This window comes from Anser anser (assembly GCF_964211835.1).
Source record: "Anser anser genome assembly, chromosome: 2".
Lineage (NCBI taxonomy): Eukaryota > Metazoa > Chordata > Aves > Anseriformes > Anatidae > Anser > Anser anser.
In genome coordinates, this window is record NC_139721.1 from 141,848,701 (window position 1) to 141,861,514 (window position 12,814).

The following is a 12,814-nucleotide window of genomic DNA, read 5'->3' on the forward strand; positions in this document are numbered from 1 at the left end:
TTGGCTCTGGCTGCCAGCAGTCCAGGTTTTCTATTAATAGAGGCAGGCTTGGTCTGTCTCCGTGCTTCAAACACAAACCTGTGGGAAAGCTGCTGTGGCCACCAGGTTGTCTTTCTTTGCTTGCACAGACTCAGTGCTGCACTGCAGAAAGTTTGGGAGATTTGAAGCATTAGGAAACCAAAGGCAAAATTTATTTCCATATTACCGGCTCCTCTATTTTTTTCTTATTTCTTGGTGTAATCCCCACTGATTTTGGTTGGAATTAGATGCATAATCCAGTTAGCAGGAAGGCTGTCTGCACATGCAGAACATCAAGTGGTCTGCTGTCAGCTGGAGGACTTGCTTCCCTGGAAATTTCTGAAAGTTTTGCCATGGATAAAGGAAGCTAGGATTCTGCCCACGTCCCCACAGCCTCCCCAAAGAGGCTGGCAGCATGGTGGCAGTGTGCTGTGGGCAGGACCTGTCTGCGTGTTCCAGGGTGGTGTTTGGGCTCAGTCTGCCAGCAGTGGGAGGTGACTGATGTCAGGGATACCCTCCGGCTGATAAACATTCCTGGAGTACTTTTTCTTGTATCATGTAATAGCAAGTATATAGCATATATCACAGAACCTAATTGCTACTTCTAATCTCTACAGACTTCTGAAATCACATAGATACAGAGGGGAATGTCAGAGAGATGTTTTTCCCTTTAAAAGAAGTATAATTTGGTTTGTTTTTCAGTATCAAGGGTTAATAAAAAGACAGAAGAAGTAACCAGTTGACCCAGTCACAATCAATTTGAGTTGACCTAAACTGTCTTAAGAGATTTAATTTTATTTTTTTCCTTGGTTTAAACTTGGTTTTTTTCCCAGTTTATTCTGGGATAGAAGAGAGCATAGGAAAAAGTATACACCTGACTTTGAAGGTAATGTTGTCTGAAATGAAATAAAAAGTGAAGTAACAGAAGCATCTGTGGATAAAAGGAAATTATGCCTGTTTCTCTCGGTGATATTTGTATTGGCCTTTGACATTCAATTCTGGATAGAGGAATGTTAGCTGTATATTCCAGTGGTTTAGTTATTTCTGTTGTCACTTCTCTCTTTCTTTTCTTTGCAACTGCTAAAATCAGAGAAGCTCATGATATAAATTTGCAATGTAATTTTCCTCTATTTGAATTGCAAAGAATAAGGTTGACTGAGGTCTGCCCGTTACTTAAATTTATGACAAACTGCCAGATACATCTTGCATTTCTGGAGGCATAAGTGGACCCAGAGAGTTTAAAGTTTAAATGGTTTATTTTTCCACTGATGTATGACAAATTTAAACATGTAACTGCATAAGCATTTGTGAGGTCTTCACTCAAATTGTCAGTGCATTAATGGGAGAATTATTCCTAAAAATGTGGTAGCCAAGGGAAATAGAAAGGGAGAGTGGAGACCAACTACCAGGTATTTAGGACTGAGAACATACTGTAATATTAGGAAGACTCCAGAAATATTATAGAAGATGGGGAAGTTTTTCCCCTTCATACTTGATTACTATTATAGATGACATAGAGCTGTTATGTTGTCTAAGACTAGCCCTGGATGTTATGGTTGTAAAGTTTTCTGTTTGGAATCATCTTGTTCCCTTTTTGAAATCTTTGTGCTGGTCGTGGTTGCCAAACTTCAACTGGAATCCTGGATTTTGTAATGTCCTGCAGTTATTTTATACCAAGTTATATTGCCCTTCAAATAATGTGTGATGCCATACAAAAACCATGCATAAAATAAGAAGGGCTCATGAGAAATATTCAAGAAATGTGTCCATATTTTAGTCATAAACTTTTGGATACAGTTGGCCAGAATTCCATGGAAATTTAGTAATTGTATTCTCGGGCTTATGTGTATCTGTTTATTGCTTGCTGTTTATACTCATTCATAAGAGGATATTTATATTTAACTTTGAATTCATAAGGGATGTCAGTTCCCTTGAAAGCCTTCCTAAGTTCCATTTTCATTAGGTAGTCTGTTCTTGAAGTCAACTAAAGACAGTTTTTCCCATGTGGAAATTATTTCTGAGTATTTAGACCTAATCTGAATGTCTGACTGTGCAGACAACTAAAGCAAGGAGAGTATGCATTTCTATTATTTATTGTTGTAGAAATAACTTTTTTAAAAATTTCCATGATTTAAAACAAAACAAAACAAAATGGGGAAAAAAAAAAGTTACCATAGCTTCTTTGAATGATCATGAGGAATACAATTACAAAGATACTAAGAAATGTTTATTTGTTGCCTCTTAAGGGGAGGTTGGTTAGACGGCTTCAATAATGGAGTGAAAACTGTATTGTCACTTGTTAACACAGAATATAACTGTTAATTTCTAGACTAGATAAATCTGGGCAAAGATGTACAAAGGTATGTCATGCAGAGAATGTACATGAACAAATAATGTGCAAACAGTTACCTGTGTGGAAGTATGTGTTCCATTCACATGAAGGCCTCTGGCAATGTGGATGTATTTCTTTTTCATTATACAACTCCTAAATACTTTCAGTCACAAGTGAAAGCATCGTGGAAATGAGAGATTCAAAATCATTAACAATTCAAAGTAATTTGCCTTGGGAAAAACAAACAAAGAAAGAAACAAAACAGCAGAGAAGTAAATACAGCTTGAAAAGCTTTAGGGTTCAAGAATTCAAAAATCCAGACCTTTGCTTGAAGTCTGTCAACATGCCTTCTCTGCAGAGGTCTAAGGAGTTACCGTTCTGTCTGACTTCCCACTGTCTCTGCCTCCTAATTTCCTTACCTTCAGGTTGGCTTTGGTAAGTAAGTATTTGGCTACTATAATGGATTCAGTTCTATATAGCATATTTAATTTTTGCCCTATTTCCATGCCAAATGCTGTTTTCTCATTTCAGCATGTCCTTGGCCACTCTTCAGGCCAAATCCCTCTCCTTTATGGTCCTGCTATGTTACAGAGTTCTTGAATGCAAAATATTCATAGTCAACTGTGTGAGAATTCATTAAGTAAATTTGATGAAGTTCAACAGGCACTTTGATAGTTACTGTAATATATTGTTATCTTTAGATTTTTTAGAAACTAATACTCAAGAGATGCTTTGAAAGAAACATAAATCTTTAAATATTCAGCATTTCAAATCAATACTGTATTCTTCAGGTCTGATTTATTTTTATTGTAGGGCTCATCCGTTTTCACTGTGTTCGGATTTTACTATCTTTTTTGTTTTATCTTCCACTGGAAGACTTGCTTGCAATTTGAAACCTACCCTGTGGCAAAGAGTGAATTGCACTTCTTTTTTTAATATGATTTCCCTTGAGCCATCCAGTCATTTTGAGGTTTTACTGTCAGATTTCCCTCTACATCTACCCTGTGTTGAATAAAAAATACATATGCACCATAGGAGAAAATGTCTCGATCAAAAGAGAAGGCATAAGGAAAGATGTTATTTTACAGATTCTTTTAATTGCTGCACACCTCAATGTGGTTTCCAACTGTTAAACTACAAGTCCTGGCTTACTCTTTGGCTATCAAAGTGCTTGAACATCTAAAAACATCAAGGAAAAGAGTATGAAATCCCAGACATACAAAGGGAATGGAGAAATTGCACTAATGTTATCTCAGCTGTTGATATCTACCTCTCTATTTATTTCTCACTGGGAAGTATGGAGCTGTTCCTTTTTTTTTTTTTTTTTTTTTTGTGCAAGTAGGATGTTACTGGGATGCCTTAGGATATTTATGGCCTCTCTGTCTTTTGGTCATCAAAAACGTAGAGCACTAGCTAAATACACTTTACTTTTATTCATAAAGATCTTAACATACAGGAGAAACCTCGGAGGACAACCTCCAGTTTTAGGGACTTCTGGCTTCTTCTCCATAAAGCCCTAATTTGCAGACTTGGTAGTTGGTCATGTACTATGACTTGCTTCTCTCAAAGTCTTCTCAAAAAGACAACTGATTTGTTTGGTGTTTAGTTGACCACTTAGGACAGAGCATACTTTTCACTTTTGCTGTAATTTCTATTGTAAGTGATAAAAAAAACAAACACGCACCATAACTAATAATTATTTAGTCTGTTTCTGAACACTTGCGAAACAGGAATGCACGAGTACTCAGAGTGCATAAGTGGATTCTATACTAGACCTGGAAGACATTAATACATGGTGATATTCTTTGGAGTCACGAACCATTGATAGAAAATAGGAGCTAATGAGGCAAAACATAACTAGAGAATGGACATTAATTTTCTTCTAAAATAGCATATTTTTGGAGCAGATTTTTCTAGAGGAGGAAAGAAGCTGGCTCCTTGCCAGCTAAAGCAGCTTTGGAAATCAACTACTATAAAAAATGATAAAATGTATTCTTCTGTGCAAAGGAAATAAAACTTCTAATTTCAAATACATTTCTAACCATTAAGAAGTATTAATGTAATAAGTCTATAATTAGTTTCACTTAAGAAATTTTCTTTTTAAGATTGCTGTCAAATTCTTCCTTTATTTATTTTATTTTGTTTTATTTTATTTGATTTGATTTTATTGGGGGTAAAATATTTCTCAATATCCCAGAGACTCATGTGAAGAGATTTTTCCCATTGTAAATAGAAAATAAAACATGCCAGTTATTTCAATGCTGCATGCCAGTTATTTCAGTGCTGACAATTGGGCTCTTGCAAGGTCACTTTCAAAAGCCCATAAACTTAATTAAGTTCTATTGTGAGCTTTGAAATGAAGAGTAAGTTGAAAAATGTTGGACTGCCAGAAATTTTGAACAGTTCCCAGTGCTGCAGCCAATGAAGGGAGAGGGGACAGGGCAGAACACGGTTATGATCCTTAGTTCCTGGCAAAATGACACAGAGATAGGGTAAAATCTCTTAAGTGACTTTCCAACTTTCTTTTGAACAGACTGTTCTCTCAAGTAGAGTTTTGAATGCCATCAGCTCAGTCACGTTTTTGGTGTTGTCATATAAGAGTAAGAAATTATCTCAGAATGTTTATTTAAAGTCAGTAAATTCATTCTGATTTAAACTCAGCGTGCTTTGTAACAGTGTGAGGAAAATACTTGATATAATATGATTATACTGTATTTCTGATTAATAAAATGACATAATTCACACAACTTCCTTCTGCACTGTCATCGGAACAGGCATGCAGGTCCTTTTCACCTGCATCTTTTCACCTGGCATCTTTTCACCTGCACAGGGCATGTGGGCTGCACTGGACGAGTCCGTTAGTGGGACCGTCTTTCTCCACCAGCTTTGCAGTCAGTCACCACTTTACACTGTTGGACTGGCATCCTTTATAAGCAACCCTCTGAATGTCCTGCCTTTCAAAAACCAACGGGAAGCTTATTTCAGATCAGCAACTCCAGTGACCCAGGACCAGCTCTTGATGGTCATGGTCCTGGGACTGGGACTAGCTGGTGTGGTGGGGGAGCATCAAGGTGCAGGGGCTGAAAGGAAACCAAGGGCTCCAGCTGGGATGTGACATTTAGCTGCTGTGCATCCATGGAGTGTGCTTGGTGTCATGAGGGAAGATATTTACTTGTCTGAGGCAAAGCCAATCATAGACCTCCCCTAATTACCTTTATTCCCCATTTGTCCCAATATTGGTATGTCTGACAGTGTTGGCCAGGTTATCTTGGCCTTGTATCCATTGTTGATATGGTTGCTGGCATCAGGTTACGTGCATGAGAAGTACAGAGGTCACAGAAAGGGGTCCATCATTCGTAAGTGAGGCAGTGGTATCTCTGTAACTCTTGCTGCTAGCGGGAAAAGCAGCATGCTAAGTGATCAGATCCAGGTAAGCATGTGGATTTTAATTTGGACTGTTTCTGTGGGTGATTTGAGCACTCATTAAGAAATAGCTGCTCTTTTTTTGAGCTATAATCAGAATTAATCTTTAGCATGAGATTATTTTCTTTCTTTAAAGAAACACAGAAAGTCAGAGCACTTTTTTTTGATGACGAGCAGTTGTGAAACATCTATGTGTGTATGTAACTGCATCAGAGGGGGAAGGAGAGGGAGAGAGCTTTTCAATTGCAGCCTTTACTGTAAATTTCCCTTAATGTATTGGTAAATTTGAAAGAGATTACTTTAAGAGATTTTTGTAGGTGACCTCTTCCAAGGAACAACGCATCTGGTGTGTTCTTAAAGTACCTCCTCTGAAATTGTGTTTGGTAATAAAATCATACAAATGTTCACATTGCCTCCTTTAAAAACATGAATAAATCACTTAAGTTGAAATCTAAAACCCAATTGGTCTAAACTACTGGAGTCATTTCTTCATTTTTAGGAGCTAAGCAGCGTTAGACTAATTCATGATAGTGAATTAAGGACTTTTTTTCACTTGCAGCCAATACTTTTAACTACTCCCTTGTATCTTTTTCCGTAGATTTATTGTTGCTAAGGGAAATTCTTTGAATCCTCTGAGAAATGTGGTATGTTCCCACACTAATGGAAACTACTGTATTCTTGTAGTATACAGTTTTCAAGGAACTCCTCATGCTGTGAGTTACATCATGAGTCATGAACGCGTTGGCTCTGGGAACGGGTGTTCTCCTAGTGACGGTGTAAACTCGCTGCTGTAAATATTGCATTTTTAAGGAAAATGAAGGAAAAAGCTCTTCAGCATCAACCTATACATTCCAGATTAGTTAATTGTAGTGCTGGATGGTAGGCTTTGAATTCAGTCTCTTCCTGAAGTAGTAGTACTTGATTTATTCTTGTTCTGTTGTAGTACAGTCTTACCAGTGGGTTTTAGCAATGTGATTTTATAGCTGTACAGCTGTTAGACAGTTATAGTAACAGTTGAATAGTATCCACATTGCATGGTATTACATATCTAAAACTGAATAGAAAATTGAGCTATTGAAGATTTGGGGACAAAGTGTATGGAAAAGGAGGGCAGTCAATTTAGTACAGATCTTTCATGTATAATGTGCAAAGGAGATGATAAATATTACAATATTTAACAATGTTGAAGCATATTTTGAAAAAAAAAAAAAAGAAAGGATAAAATATCTCTGAAGTGTGTTGTGTTTTGTTGTCCATTCATCATTAACAAGAGACTTAATGGCACTGTAATAATTGTAGTTTAGGTTGAAATTTTCAAGACTTGCCAAATTTAATAATTTGTAAAATCCATAGATAATTCTTCATTTCCAGACAGTAAAACCTCTTCAGTGTTTCTTGCTGTCAGTCTTTAAAAACAGACTCAGAACATGCTCATAATTAACTGCTTAATGACCTCGCAAAGAGGTCAGATGTGTTCATCTCTCTTTTGCATCCCCCAGTGCATCCATGACTAGCAGAAGTGTCCCACCTGAGCTAGGTGTTGAGCTGATGCCAAGCCAATGGAGGCACAGAATAGCCTTCCTGTGGTCGGCAGGGGAAATGTTCTGCACTCAGTAAGCAACTGGGCCACGTTCTTGGATGCTGGGTGTCACAGAGATCACAGACTCACTGTGATTCAGTGAATCACATCAGTGTGGCCGCTGAACATTTTAGGTTACAGCTTCTCCATGAAGCTTCTCCATATAGCTTCTCCATGGCTTCTCCATGAAGCTATGGAGAATAGCAAATGGTTAGAATCAAGGCTTAACTTTTAAGACTGGGGAAGACAACATAACCTTGGTCTGATCCCACACTCTTTGAGACAGCGACCAATTCCAGTTATGAGTTAGTTTAAGGGTGGAAAAATAGGTATACCAAAGCTCTAAGCTTTTCCTCCCTGCCTGTTAAGTGGTTGCAGTTTGGATTAGAGTAGTAACGTAAATGTAAAACTCAACTTTAGCAATCAGAAACAATGTCTCTTCCTTGCTAGCAGAAAACCACCTAGAAAGGAGCCAAGACTGTAGAGCAAAAACACAAAAATAAAGTTGAATTACAAAATAACTAGCCATAGAAATAGAATTCTTATACGTTATTTATTGGCAGTTTTAAGGCCATTATCAATTTCTACTTGCACATTCATTTTCAGGGATACTTTGTACAGGTTTTTGTCACAGTTTATTTGAAGAATGCATTCAATAAAGATTAAACATAGAATGAACAGGTGTTATAATATTTTCTGATCATGGCCTTCAAGTTATTTACAACAATTTGTGCTACTTTTGCAATTCTGTGCCTAGGGTTATTTTATTCTTCCATTAATGCATTCTTAATCCTTTGAAGTGTGACTGAGTGGATCTGTTACATGAAGTGTAAAACTGAGACATTATCCAGAACATCCCGTAAGGAACGGGTTCCTATTTTAAAGGTACTCATGGCACTTTCATCCCTTGGAGGCAATGTTTGTTTTTTGTTACTGGTCCGGTATTATTAGGGAGCTGATCAGTTCTCTAACTAAATGGGCGCAACTTCTCTGCACCGTTACTGCCAAATTCTGCTCTCTGTTTATGAGGTTTCTAGTTTTTAATTTGCATGAATAAACATCGTTTCATCTGTTTACAACTGTCAATTAGAACAGTTGAATGCTTTTGTTTTCATAGAACTGAGCAAATGCCGGTTATTGGTTATTCATGGGCATTTATCATGGCTAGAGGATGGGGTTTGGGACTGTTGACTGCATCCTCCAATTCCCCCCAAGTGAACTCCCCAGACAGTCAGCCCAGCCATGGGGTCTTAGGTGTCCAGTGGGAAAGCCTTCTGTCATGGATGGTCAATCCATGGTCAGAAAGGGGAGTCAGAACTTTAAATCTAATAATTTTGCAGAGTTCTTAGTTATTTCTGTGGTTCCCTGGGTGTGGGTACTCCTGACAAAATGTTAGTAAAGATCATCCATCTTTTCAACGTATCTCATCCTGATCAAAGATAACCTCCGGGTCTAGAAGCACTTTAGCTTCATATGTTTGTGAATGTCAGCTGAGGACTCTGTTGATCCAAAGGAGGGATGTGAGAAATAACTTCAACAAGACTGGTTTCTGGAATTTTTTAGAAGTAAAGTCAGCATATTAACAGGGGCTATATTTTTAGCCAGCATTGCTTCCTAGCAACAGACCATTTACTGTACTATGGGCTTAAAATGTATTAAATAATTTTAGCTTTCCTACTTTAACCTCTGTGGATTACAGTAATGCCTCAAGGCTCTTTTCCTGTGCTGTTCTACAGTCAAGGCCATATTGTACTTAACCCCAAATGCTGTTAAACTTTTTTTTTTTTTTTTTTTTTTTTTTTTAGCGTAAGGGTGATGACATTTTTTCTGCTACCTTCTTACTAAGCAACTAGCTAAGTAAATATTTTGGAACTCAGAGAGACTGCTATCCAAAAGCTGTCCTGATTTATGTTCAACACAATTTCAAAACATAAAAAAATAGCAAGTCATTCTTTAAAAGTTGTGAGTAAGAATGAAAGATGTAATGAGAAAGGGGGTGGTTAACCTTTACATCTGATAATTTTTCAAATTGTGTAGTTATTTCTATGGGATAATGAAGGAATATATTTCTTCTAAAATTATTAATATTATTATTTTTAATATTGACTTTTTTCCTTCTAAACATTTCAGACTTATCACTGAGTGATTTTCACATCATGGTTTAATTTTGACTTTTATATTCAAGCTACCATATTGTTTTGCAGAATTAACTCTGTAAATAGCTTTGTTTTTCATCTGTAACCAAAGTGCATATTATGCTGAAGGAAAGTTGGAAACCTCTCTCACTTGAGCAGCTTATTGTCTAAATAAAGACTATACTGTTTAAAGAGGATAATTTGACTGAAGTATTTAAATGGTCTAGACCTGATAGTGCAAGAAGGCAAAGGTCATTAAAGTCATTTTCTCATTATCCTCTAGCCTTCTAAGTGTTGATTAAATCTGAAGAAAATCATCACCTCCAATGAGGAACCTGCCTTTCCATCACCACAGTGCAGCCACTGCGGTTAAAGCAAAAAATACATTCAATTTAAATGGATAGGAATGGCTATAGAAAGAAGAAAACAATAATCCTTCACCAAGTTCAGGACAACGATGGGTATTCATTGTAGACTTCTCAAAGTAACTGAAAGTCTAGTCGAAGAATAGAATAGCCAAAGTATTTTGAAATGCTTTAATTACTGTAAAGTTCTAAAAGTATTTTGAAATGTTTAAATTTTGTATTTTATTGATTCTTTTTTTAAATGAGTATTTGAAAGATTTTGATATTTTCCAAATACACAAATACTTGGATATTTAAAATATTCTAAACTTCCAAAAATATTTTAAAATGCTTTTTACCATTTGAAAGAAATATACATTGATTTAGCCCCTGTAGCTATAGTTCTGTCCCACTCAGCAATGAATTCACAAGGTACTAATCTCCGGAGGTTTAGGAGTTTTATGCTGTTGATTTATTGTCATCTTTTGACCTTGTTTATTTGCTAATGTAAACTTAATTTAAGAGACACATTTTAGCATGAGCTTACTGGCAAATTATCTTAACTTGAATCAACTTATGATTTTGTTTGTTTGTTTCATTTATTAGATCTGAGCTAAGTATTTTTCCAGTATTCCTGAAAGTTATAACTTTCTCCTTTACCCTTTTAGAATTCCCATGTAAAATGTGAAGTACAAGTCTTTGGGCTAATTTTGTTGTTATTTATGCATGGGTAAAGAAAATCACAGCTGTCAGGCTTTGAGCACACCATGGAAGATGTTTATGCAAATCACAGAGTTATTTTGGATGCTTAATATTATTTTGCATATAATCAAACACTTCCATTTGAAAAACAGAGGTGCTGATGGAATGACTATTCACTCTAGTTGGTGAAATCTTTTATTGTATATAAATAGGGTAAGCATAAAAGGTAAACATACTGCCTTATTACCACATCTCAGTTATTGCTGGTAGAAATAAAAAGGATATTTCTGTCTTGTTTCTTTGTTTCAGGTGCTTTTCTGTTTGATTAACAATTAATATTAACTGTGGTAATGACTATGTAGTATGGAAGTTGAAACTGAGATCTCAGCTGTTGGGCAGATGGGAGATATGTTTAACTGTTACTGAGGAAAGGAAAATCAGCAGTGCATTCATGACCTAGTTCCAAATAAATGTATATTTCTGATGAGAGATTGTACAAATAGTGTACAATCTTAATTCATAAATCTCTTAAAATTGAGTCCTGCATCAGATATCAATTTTTAAAATACTAATTTTGTAAGTGCATTTTTCATTTTGTACTTGCACTTCAGTAAAAGTAAACTGGAAAAAAAAAAATTGGGTGTATTCCTGGTATTGTGCAATCTATTACATAATGTTACAACACATTGATTTGGCCCCTGCTTCCAAAAATGAGTTATTCAAGTAGCTCTGATTAGGAATGATGGAACATGATCATCAACATTGCTTTCTCAGTTTTCAGGCTGACAGAGCAGGTCATTGAAATCCACTAGTTTGCTGTAGTTTTCATGCAGCTATGTTATTTTTATTTTGTTCATCTTTGTCTCCATTTGGGTCTTAATATCTCATGTGTTTACATCTTGTTTCAGTAGCTCACTCCTGTTTGTGTGTGCTCTGAAGCTGCCAGATGAACTCTGGCAGGGGAACGAGGCAGAGATATTCTGGGATCAAAACGTTAGGAGCTGAGCTCTTGTGTCAAGAGCAAGATACTTCTTTCCCATAAGAAATTTTGGAGTCTTGAAGGACAGAGCTTTCAGGGTTGAAACACTGGATTTGAACTCTGTGTTCTTTCTGGGTCCTTTTCTGGATCTGGTGCTTCCCACCCGTCCATCATGAGCAGGTGGTGCCCACCAGGCACTGCTGGGTGTGGATATAACCTAAAGGCAGTCAAGGAGGGCTGCTCAAAATTCAACCAGGAGCAACGCTGTGATACTCCCCTTGTGTATTACTCTGAATACACAGCTCAGTGTAAATGTGCCCAGATTTAATCAATACCATTTAAGGAAAGGTTGGACATGGTGCTTAGGGACATGGTTTGGCGGGTGACATTGGTAGTAGGGTGATGGTTGGACCAGATAATCTTGGAAGTCTTTTCCAATCTTAATGATTCTATGATGGAAGATTATGCAGATCAGTACTCTAGTGTTGTCCCTGAATTTTGCCTTTTTTTTTTTTTTTTTCAAAGTCAGGATAATTGAATCTAAAAATGCTGTATAATAAATGTTAGGATTATGCTAAGCTTGAAACATTCTGTAGTGTTTTCTATATTGTGCCAGAAATGTGTCAACCCATATAAAAGCTATAGTTACTTAATGTAAATTGTGTTGACTTTCCGATTTTCTCTTTTGTGTGTAATTTGACATAAGAAAAGATGAAATCATCAGATTTATTTCAAAACAAAAAGGAATAGAGAAATGAAGTGTCTATAATGATATGGTGATGGGCCATAGAGTGCTGAGCAAAAAAAACGGTTTGGAAACTCTAAAGTTGTATTTTTCAGGTGCTATATTTTCAGAGAGAGATGTTTTAACTTCAGTTTTCTATAGGTTTGAAGAATCTAAACTGTGCCTTGTGCAGCTGGGACGCAGCCTGCCCAGGCTGGTGGCTGCTCTGTGCTGGGAGGGGCAGAGCTCCTTACCCTTCTGCTTGCTTCTGTCGCGTACAAAATCCTGACATAAAGTGAGTTTATGCTGTTGACAGCACTTTGTGTTTTTATCCTTCCATATTTTGTATTGTCCCAGTTACAAGGTGAATTCTAGCAAGATTGTAGTAAAAACATGTCTTTTAAATTTAATTTAGTAAATCTATATAGAGTACTCTGAATCATACATAAAAAATCTAGTAGTATTAAGATCCCAAGGATGAAACATCACCTTGAGTTTCACTGAAAAATAGCCTTGCCTGCTCCATTAAAATAACCTTCTTAATGCCTACTTCTTTCTCTGCTCTAAAGCATTTTCTT

At 36.5% G+C, this 12,814-nt stretch overlaps 1 protein-coding gene across 14 annotated transcripts in view; it reads left to right on the top strand.

Annotated features, from left to right (window-relative positions):
* CACNB2 (calcium voltage-gated channel auxiliary subunit beta 2) overlaps positions 1-12,814 on the top strand; it is a 243,918-nt gene that overhangs the window by 97,416 nt on the left and 133,688 nt on the right. For 5 of the 14 annotated variants that reach the window (XM_083824592.1, XM_083824593.1, XM_083824595.1 and 2 more), the window contains one exon: positions 1-12,814. This exon is cut by the window's left edge; it is cut by the window's right edge and continues 16,297 nt beyond it. The exons of the other annotated variants lie outside the window; for them this stretch is intronic. The gene's annotated coding sequence lies outside the window, so the exon portion shown is untranslated. 14 annotated transcript variants of the gene reach the window in all.